The following is a 9,607-nucleotide window of genomic DNA, read 5'->3' as shown; positions in this document are numbered from 1 at the left end:
GTTCTCTAAGATGTTCATTGTCAGGAGTGTTCAGGGTTTGACTGGCAACCCCAGCCTATTGGCTCAAGTTATATCCAGTCCTCCCCACTGGTAGAGGCAACAGGGGTCCCCCAGGCCCTCCCCTCTTCTCCTGTCATCACACAGTCCGGGTGACACTTCCTGTCCTTCTCTGCACGTGGATGTGGCCACTGAGAAGCCTCGCATGCCACTCCCAGGCCTGGCCTTCCAACACCGGGATCTTCCATACCCTCTTCCTCCTTCCCGCCAACCACAGCATGGCCACACCAGGGCCTGGCGCCCAGCAGGCGGATTGACAGCATCCAGGAGGAAGAGCAAGGTGGGTGCTGTCAAGCTTGGCCCTGGTATGGGACAGAGATGCGCATTTCACACTTTGCCCTTACTGGGGGCCTCCTTCTGGCTGGATGTTGCAGTGCCCAGTGATTCCAGGTTCTTTCTGTCTCACCCCCAGAATCAGCCAGGACAGCCGAGGAACAGTTAAATGCAAACTTTTATTTAAAGGAAAAGAAGAAAAGGAAAGAGTGAAGAAGAGAAAAGAAAGGAAGTGAAGAAAATAGCAAGAAGAGATACGTCCCGCAGGCAGGATGAGCCGGTACAGACACAGGAGGCAGGACAGCAAGACCACAGCAGTGGTGAAGTCAAGGGTCATCACCTCTTACGTCCTCCCAGATCTGGCCCATCAGAAGTTGCTCTGCCCATGCTTCTCGGCTGTGATTGACAGGTTAATTCTGTTCCGGATCAGGTTACATGGCTGCATCCTGTTTTCTGCCTCCCATCCAGATTACAATTGACAAATGACATCCTGTTTTCCAGCCAGCCTGCCATGCCCTAATCTCCTACCTCATCTCATGCTAGCTGCTTAGCTTTATCCCATCCAGCGTGCCAACACTGAGTTCCCACATTTGGGCCTCAGGCACTGGGCTGCTGGGGCTGCTTCGTTAGCATTGTGTGAGGGGCACCCTGGCCATCGTAACCCCCTGGTTACAAAAAAGGCTTGCAGCTCTCCTTCCCAGAATAGACTGTCCCCAGCCCACTTGTCACTCGTGTCCCCTACCCTGAATCCCTTCCCAGCCTCTGGATTTCTGCCCTGTCTAAAGTTCAGGTGACACCAGGGTGAGGTCACAGACTTCAACCTCAGTCAGTCTCTGTTCAAATCCAGACTAGTGTGGGGATCACACAAGAGACACTGTATCCTCCATCTTTTGGGGATTATCAGCAGCAGCCGGGGGTCCCACTGCTGCAGAGCTCCTGTTGCTCGCATCTCCTGGGGATCTAGCCTCATGAGGGGACAATACTGAGAGACTGTGGGGTCTTCATGGGTTACCGTCTTTGTCAAAGAAGCAGTGCTGGAGGCACAGGGGCCAGAGCTCTGCTCAACGTCTCCTTCTTGGGTTGCTGGGGAGAAGGAAAGGAACTATTCATTCATTCATTCATTCATTCATTCATTCATTCATTCATGCCCTGCCTGGTGTCCACTTATCACTGGTTTCATTCTCAGTACAGGGACCCAGCCAGGAGCCTCCTTCTAATATAATAAATAAGTGCATGATCCCGGCCCTTAGGAGATACCAAGTGCTATGAAGAATTGGCCAAGGTACATGGGGCTGGGTTGCAATTTTACACAGGGCGGCTGAGTGCTTGTTGAATCGACACAAGGCCCTGAGCCTGATCCCCAACACTGGAAAAAAGGTCAGGGATGGCCACAATAATCCTGGCTGCAGAAGCAGATTTATGGGAAGCTGTATGAGGTGAGGCAGTGAGTCCCATAGGTGTCGCTGGGAAAAGCCTCCCAGGGAGGGGGAACTGCAGATGCAAAAGCCCTGGGGCAGGTGCCACCTGGGGGCTGGAGGTGCATTGAAGAAGCAGTGGAGGAAGGCAGGGAGAAGGCAGGACACAGGGAGGTGGACAAGTTCAGCTGGGGCTGGTAGCTCATGCTGAACCTCAGCCTTTGCTGTGGGAAGCAACCAGGACACACTGTGCTTCCAGGCCCCAGGTCTTGGAGGTGTGCGTGGCTCTGTAGGGACACCTGGCATGAGTGACCCCCCCTGCAGGTGATAGAGAGAGAGCGAGCCTGCACAGAGGTGTCCAGCAAGCCCCAGGATGGCAGGTGGAGGGGCAGGGCTTCGTAGGCACCCAGGCCTGAGTGAGGCGCTCCGGGCCTTGGATCAGCCAGGACTGCAGCCTCTGCCTTGGCACTTTAGAGCCTATGGGGAATCTGGGCCACCACGGGGCAGCCCTTGCACCTGATTAACCCCAAGGCGGGCGCTTGTCCCTGGTGCTGTGCACTCCAATGGCAAGATGCCCAGCTGCTGGTTTCACCGTCATGTGCCAGGTGCAGCTACGTAGGCAGGGCCCTAGTTCTCTCTTCCTCTTTTCTTTTCTTTCCTTTTCTTCTCTTCTCTTTTCCTTTTTGCAGTGCTGGATATGGAACCCAGGACCATACACATGCTATACAAATGCTCTACACCCTCAGTGCTACCCTAAAATGCTGAACGAATGAATGAAATCTTGGATTTCAGGGCTCATGCCTCAAAATGTGGATTGACAACTCTGATGGCAGGGGCTCTGTGGGACAAATTTTTAAAAAAACCAAACCAGCCGGGCTTAGTGGTGCACCCCTGTAATCCCAGTGCTCAGGATGCTGAGGAAGGAAGATTGCCTCGGGTTTGAGGCCAGCCTGGACTGCACAAGTGAGTTCAAGTTCAGCAGGAACTACGTAGCAAGACCCTGTCTCGGAAAAACAGAGACCGAGATCGTCTTGGCTGGGGAGGATACATTATTTGATTTTATTTTCTTTTTACAGGATTTAACCTCTTAATTCTGTTCAGCTAGAGCTAGTGTTTCGTGATTATTTGCTTCCTTCTTTTCACTAAATATTTATTGAGGCCCTCGTAGGTGTAGACACCACGCGCCCAGGCGCAGGCCCGGCTGTTCTCGGCCCGGTTCGCGCAGACTCAGACGGGAGCTGTGGAGCACCGGGGAGCGGTGCTGTCACCGTGAGGAGCGCCCGAGGTCCTCCGCGAAGGCCGGGCTCTTCACAACGCAGCCGCCACGCGCAGCGTCGAGAGCTTTCTGGGGCTGAGCTGTTTCTGCTGGGGAAGCGTTTCTCACACTGCCCATGGGGACTTTTATCCACCTTATAATTAGCTCCTCTGTAGCCAGGGACAAATCAGGTACGGGACTGTCTCTGCGTTTAGGAGAGGTTTACATATTTGGAATAAAAAGCAAGGAACCAGAGGAGCAGCAGCCAAAATGCAGAAAAAAAAAAAAACAAAAACAAACAAAAAAAAAAACCAGGAAAAAGAGAAGCTTCGAGGAGAGGTGGCCGGGCCCAATGGAGCCGCTTTCCTCGCGGGCAGATCCCTCTTGATCTGGTCGGATCCCCTCCGGTGCTTCCTCCTAGGAGCTCTGATTCCCGGTGTTCTTCAAGCTCTGCCATCTCCTGTGGCACCAGAGGTCGGCGCTGGAAAAAAAACGAGCTAAAGTGGGAGTGGAAGGCAGGCTGGTCGCTATCCGGAGCTCGTTACCACAGGGACACGATACATGAAGGGTGGTTTTTGCTTTTCTGTTTTTGGTGGAAAGGTCCTGAGGGTCAGTTCACAGACTGGCTCAAGAACGAGCTGTTCTCATTAAATGAGTTAGGCAAGATGCGAACACTAATTGGAGTGAGTGAATCAACCTCACTCTGAAAGAAGAGATGTCATTAAACCGAATGGACATGCGCATGCGCACACACGCACGGTCCGCACGGTTCCTTGACTCGGCTTTGTAAGCCGCACAGGGCTATTAAGACCTTGATGTACGAGAACTTGAACATCTTGGTGTCTTGTTCCCACTTCACAGCCAGGGAAACTGAAGTCCCAGGACAAAGCTATTAACAGCAGCCCGAGAAGAGGGGGTAGCTAAGCGCTCCTGGGTCTTGGAGCCCCATACTTCCAGATGTGCTTGGAATGTGGGCCAAGTGCGGTGTGGGAGACAGGGTGGGTGGTCAGGCAGGGCTGTCCCAGCAGTGAGCCACCAGCAGCTTGGAAAGAGGGGACAGTTGCCTCTTAAAAGGAGCTGTGGTTGGGGCCGCCTCTCTGAGGCCCTGGGTGGCCCGGTCCTTGCCTCTTACTGGCTTCTGGTGCCGGTGGCAGTCATGCATCTTGGGGTCTGTCTGCATCCACATCTTTCCTGTTGATAAGGACTCACGTTGTTTTTATTTTGTTTTGTTTTGTTTCTGAGACAGGGTCTTGCTGTGTGGACCAGGCTGGCCTTGAACTCATAGCAATCCTCCTGCCTCAGCCTCCTGGGTTCTGGGATTACAGGGGCATGCCCCATGCCTGATGGGGCCTTGTCTTGACCATATGCAGAGGTACCATGGCTCAGGACCTCAGCATGGTTTAGGGGACATAATTCACCCCATAACCAAAGGAGGGGAGGAAGGGGTAGAAAAGAGAAGCAGACTGCAGGAGGTAGCCTGTGCTGTTGGATGTCACTGTAACAGGCAGCCAGATCTGCCCTTGAGCACAGAGGTGTCCGGCAGGGGTCGGGTCCCTCGCTCTGCTGTCTATAGTTGATGCTACCTAGCACTTATCACCCAAGGGACCGGGAGGCCAGTCACTTCTCAAAAGTCACAGAGCCAGCAGTCACAGCACATGGGGTACTTTCTGTGCTTATATGTCCCCACCACTCTCGTTGTCCCCTGAGCATGTGACCCTGATGTAATAAACACAGAAAGGTTCCTACCCCATTTCATTTGTTGGGTGACTTGGCATTTCCTGTCTGTAAAATGGGCTTACTCAGCTCCTTATGTTACAGAGTTGTCTGGAGGTCTCAGTGAGCTGGGTGTCTCAAGGTCTCATCACAGCGCCAAGCCTAGCACACAGCAGGCAGTCCTCATGTTAAAGATGAGAAGCCTAAAGAACAGAGAGGCATAGTAACTCACCTGAAGACACACAGCTGATGAGCGAAGGAGCCAGGCTCTGAACCTGTGTCTATGTAACTTCATAACCTGAGCTTCCACCCAAGTAAGAGCCCCACGAACAGTAGTTAGGAGTATTGTATTATTTGCTACAAGTTTTATATTTGGGAGCTAAGATCTTTTTAAATTTACCATGCTGTCTTTGGACCTTTGATTCTCCTGCCTCAGCCTCTCAGGTAGCTGGGATTACACACACAGACCACTACAGGCTGTCCCCTTGTCACAAGAGTTGCTTTTTAGAAAGATCAGTCACCAAGCACCAGAGCAAGTGGACCCTGGGCTCCTCCTGGCAGAGTCATCATGCTGTGTGTGTGCTTTTCCTGCAGGGGGTGTGCGCATGGGTGTGCGCATGTGTGTGCCAGTGCGTGCATGTGTGCATGCACGCTTATGCGTGTGAATATGGGTGACACCATCCTTTCCCTTCCAGTTCGGCCTGCAGCATTAGGGGGTGGCCACCACTGGTGGGTACAGTAGTTTTACGGGAGGGGACCAGGAAGAAAGCAGAGCAACCCCGAAGCCATAGCCATGGCAGAGCCTGAGGTCAAGACCGTGTCCTTTCAGCCCCGCCAGGGTGCTGGAAGGTGTGTGTGTTCATTTCAGAGAAAGTCATTCCTGAGATAAACAAACATAGCCACTCGTCTCCGTCGTATATCTTAATGAACTGTCATTTTGGGGGCAATGATTGCAAATTACAGACAAGAGGAGACAGTTCAGGAAAAATCAGAGGCAGTGATTAAACACTGAAAACGCAGGCTGGCTTAGAGAAGCCAGGTTGTAAGGTCACACCATGCCTGCGCGGTGAGGGTCTGCCCTGGCCATGTCACCCAGGCACCAGCCAGGAAACAGGGTGAGGCAGGAGGCACAGCCAGGAAGTAGTGGGTTACCCCAACCCAGTACCCCCTTCGCTGCATGAGCTGGGGGCCCAGTGAACAAGGCCCACCCATTCCTGGAAAGGCTCACAATCTAACTGGCCAGGAGGCCAAGAAGTTATACATGATCCTCCTGCCTCAGCCTCCCAGAGTGCTGGGACAATGTCACTTCCAGCCTGTAAACCCTTTATAAGTGAGGGACATTTCTTGAAATCTTAAGTGGGACCCTGCCTCTGCTACAGTGTGGAGGGAAGGAGCTTTCTCTTGTCTCTCACAGACCTTCAGGCATCCAGGAGCAGGAGCTCCCAGCCCGAACAAGTGTGGTGGTAGAGGCTGAGGCAGGAGGATCGCTGCAAGTTAGAGGCCAGCCTAGGCTACATAGTGAGTACAAGGCCAGCCTGAATTGCATAGTGAGACCCAGAAGAAAGAAAAAGAAAGAAAGAAAGAGCTCTTTGCTCTGCAGTAGCGTTGCCAGGATGCCAGTGAGGAAAGTGCTCACACCAGGTGTCCTGTATCACAGCACCTGCACTGCATGGCTCTGGCCACCTCTGGCCAAGCTAATTTTTCCCCTCTGGTGCTGAGCACATTTTCTTTTTTTTTTGTTTTTTTTTTTGTTTTTTTGTTTTTTCTCCGGTACCGGGAACCGAACTCACGACCTTGCGCTTGCCAGGCAGGCGCTTTGCCTCTGAGCTAAATCCCCAGCCCTGAGCACATTTTCAAAAGCATCATTTCTACCCTCTCCTCCCAACTAGGGCTGTTGAGAAGCCCCTTGCATGGGAGTCAGGAGGCCTGGGTTCAGCACCAGCTCCCAGCCAGGACAGACTAGTATACGGTCCTGCCTCCGTTTCCCCGCCCGTATAATGAAGTGGGTGGCTTACAGTGGATCCTCCATAAGCTTCCTTCCAGAACGGGCAAGTGGGGAGCATGGCACCTTCTGGGCCAGGACACTCTGGGCATTTGAGAACCTGAGATCCCTGCTGAGGATGGGGCCCACGGCCCCCCAACACCTCTACTCCTTCCAGGGCTTTCCCCCCCGTACCTCCTCTCCCTGGGAAGCCCATTACCTCCTCAGCTGCCTGATGAGCACAACCTTGGGTCCTTTTTTGCTTTCATCCAAGAATAAAGGGTTCTCCAGGGTGTTTGCCTAGGTCCCCACTTTACAGATGGAAACACTGAGGCTTTCCCAGGATCACTTTGTATGTGCGGTTCACTCTCTGCAGCAGAGATCCCGGCCGTACTGTTAGCAGATGGAGGGTCCCATGGGGCTTCTCTCCAGGTTCTTGATGCCCTGGACAAAGTGTTGGGCAGACAAGACACCTGGAAAAGAAGTGACCACAGCTGACCAACAGGATCATGGTGGCCCTAAGGATAAGGGCCGGAATTTTTGTACCCCAAATTCCTAAGTTAGCTTCCCCCTTATGAAAATAAAGGATTGGGCGGTTGTCCTATCAAGAACTCACATGGCCGGGCATGATGGCTCATGCTTGTAATCCCAGCACTTGGGAGGCTGAGGCAGGAGGATCACTGAGAGTTTTAAACTAGCCTGGGCTACACAGCAAGATCCTGTCTCAACCAACCACACAACAAAATTCACCATGCCAAGTATAAACTGGCCTGTGGAAAACCTTGTTTTCCCTCAATATGTAAATGAAGGATCAAAAACTTCCTCTTTTGATTGGCTGTGCCCCCATGCAAATAAAGGATTGAAAATAACATCTTCTGATTGGTCCTCTGTCAGATTCAGCTAAGGGACTGAGAACATTGCTTTCCAATTGGTTCCCGGACAGTGCTCAGGAGCCATGGAGTTATTTGTGGTCTGTGCTCTGCACATGTCCCCTGGATTTTTTTGAGTTTTGACACGTGCAGCCCAGTTAGTTGTCCTGTTTGCCCCAGCCCTAGGCTTCTACCTCCTTACCTTGCACAGGACTAAACTGTGGATTCTCAACTTTTGAAAGGAAGTACTTTTTTGCTGAGTTTGTATAGATTAATTTTTCTGACTACGGAAGATGAAAAACTGATTGCTAATACACCTTTAAGCCGTGTCTGATCCTTGTTTATCTCCCTTTCCAAGAGAGAGTGGGCTGGGGTCTCAGCTCCTTCCTCAGGAAGCAAGCAGTATCTTGTTAAAGTTTTTTTAAAAATTAGTTAAAGATATATTGCTAGAATAAGCTTTTATTTTCACTGTGTCCATTTTTAAATTTTTTGTAGTAGTACAGATTGAACCCAGGGCCTTCATACTAGGCTACAGCCCCAGCCCTTTGTATTTTTTTATTTTAAGACAGGGTTTCACTACGTTGCTAAATTGTCAGGCTGGGCCCTAACTTTTGATCCTCCTTATTAAGTAGACAGCCCTCGCTGCTCGGGCCACATGCTCTGTGGAGGCAGAAGAGCAGCTGAGGTCTGGGAAACTCGGCCTTGGAGCAGGAATTTCGCTCCCAGAGGGGCCTGCGAGTTGTCTTGCTGCCTACACTTTAAAAAAATTTTGTTTGTACTTTTTTTTGGAGACAAGATCTCACTATGCAGTTCACTATGTAGTGCTGTCCTCATGGTGATCCTCCTGCCTCAGCTTCACGAGTCCTGGAACTACAGCATTTGGCCTGCACCTCCCCAGCCCCTGTGCACACCCCAGCTCTGGGTGCCCTTTTCCCCTCTGCACATTCCTGTGGCACCACACAGCCACCAGCCTGCAGCCTCTCCTTACCTCTGACAGGGGTGAGTGTGGACCCCTTGTCCTTGACCACATTTTTATAGCAATTCTGCTAGGAGAACTTTCACTCGAAGTGGTCCACTGAAGAGCCCTTCCTCAGTTTACTCCGTGACTCGGTGAGCCGGCTGAGGCGACAGACATCTCCTGAGTCCTTACGGGGACATAACCGTTTCCAGCAAGGTGGTCAAGGAAAGGCAGCAGCTTCCTGCCCCTCGCAATTCTGCCTGTTACCAGGACCTAATTCATATCCAAGGCAGCGAGCAGTAGCTTCAAGCCCTGACAGTCACTCACTCCTTAGTGAGAACCAGTTGGTCAAGGGGCCTCCTTCGGAGTTTATGTGCCTGTAAGTGCCTGGGACCCACAGGGACTTTCGGAGTGACCAAGGGAAGAGGAATGGGCCACGTGGGCGCCTCTCCTCTCATCTGGGCAGCTACCAAGCGTGCGCTGGGCTGTCTGCTTTGACCCGCGGGCCCGAAGCTGGTTAACAGAGAAAGCTCAGAGGTTAAACGCCTCAGTGAATTATGCAGCAGGGGTTGGGGAGGGGGTGGGACCGCGATAGTAGCTCGAAGAAGAAAAGCTAAGCTCCCCGCCCAGACCCCACCCCAGGCGGAGACGCAGGGATGCCCCGACGATCACGTCCTCTGCGCAGATCCGGGTGAGGATCCTCCTCCCCGGAGCACCGTGGTCGCTTGTCTTCTGCCGCCAAAGCGGGAAGCTCCGCAGGCCCTCAACAGGCACTCCCGGCGGGCAGCGGGAGCCGAGAGCCGGAGGTCGTCAGAGGGATCTCCGTCTCCACCCTCGTCCTGCAGTCGGCCGGAGTCTGGGGGGGTCGCGGGAAAGTTCCCCGATTAAATCCTCGGCTCCAGCGCGCCACCCCCGAGTCCCCACTGTACATCATCCGAATTGAGGAGGAGCGCGGGGAGGGCTCGGGGTGCAGGCTGCGGAAGTGGGCGGGGGCGGCCCCGAGGACCCCCCGATCTAGGCCTGTGTGCAGCCAGCTCAGGCGGGAAGAGGCGAGGCCCTTCCCCGCGGCAGTCAGGATAGCAGCAC

The 9,607-nt window shown here is 53.0% G+C and overlaps 1 long non-coding RNA gene across 2 annotated transcripts; it reads right to left on the bottom strand.

Moving 5' to 3' along the window:
• Positions 1-2,730: 2,730 nt before the first annotated feature.
• Positions 2,731-9,601, bottom strand: LOC102022824. Of its 2 annotated transcripts, none has more exons than XR_001233980.1 (4): positions 8,552-9,601; positions 6,915-7,167; positions 4,747-4,916; positions 2,731-4,191 (listed from the first exon to the last, which is right to left on the bottom strand). It is a non-coding gene; the product is annotated as an uncharacterized LOC102022824 (long non-coding RNA). The 2 variants fall into 2 exon arrangements; XR_260849.2 differs by having other exon boundaries at positions 2,735-3,481.
• Positions 9,602-9,607: the final 6 nt, after the last annotated feature.

The sequence above is a fragment of the Chinchilla lanigera genome, unplaced genomic scaffold (genome assembly GCF_000276665.1).
Source record: "Chinchilla lanigera isolate Chin_1 unplaced genomic scaffold, ChiLan1.0 scaffold00021, whole genome shotgun sequence".
Taxonomy (NCBI): domain Eukaryota; kingdom Metazoa; phylum Chordata; class Mammalia; order Rodentia; family Chinchillidae; genus Chinchilla; species Chinchilla lanigera.
The sequence above is the reverse complement of the archived record's forward strand: the minus strand, read 5'-3'. Positions and strand labels throughout refer to the sequence as shown.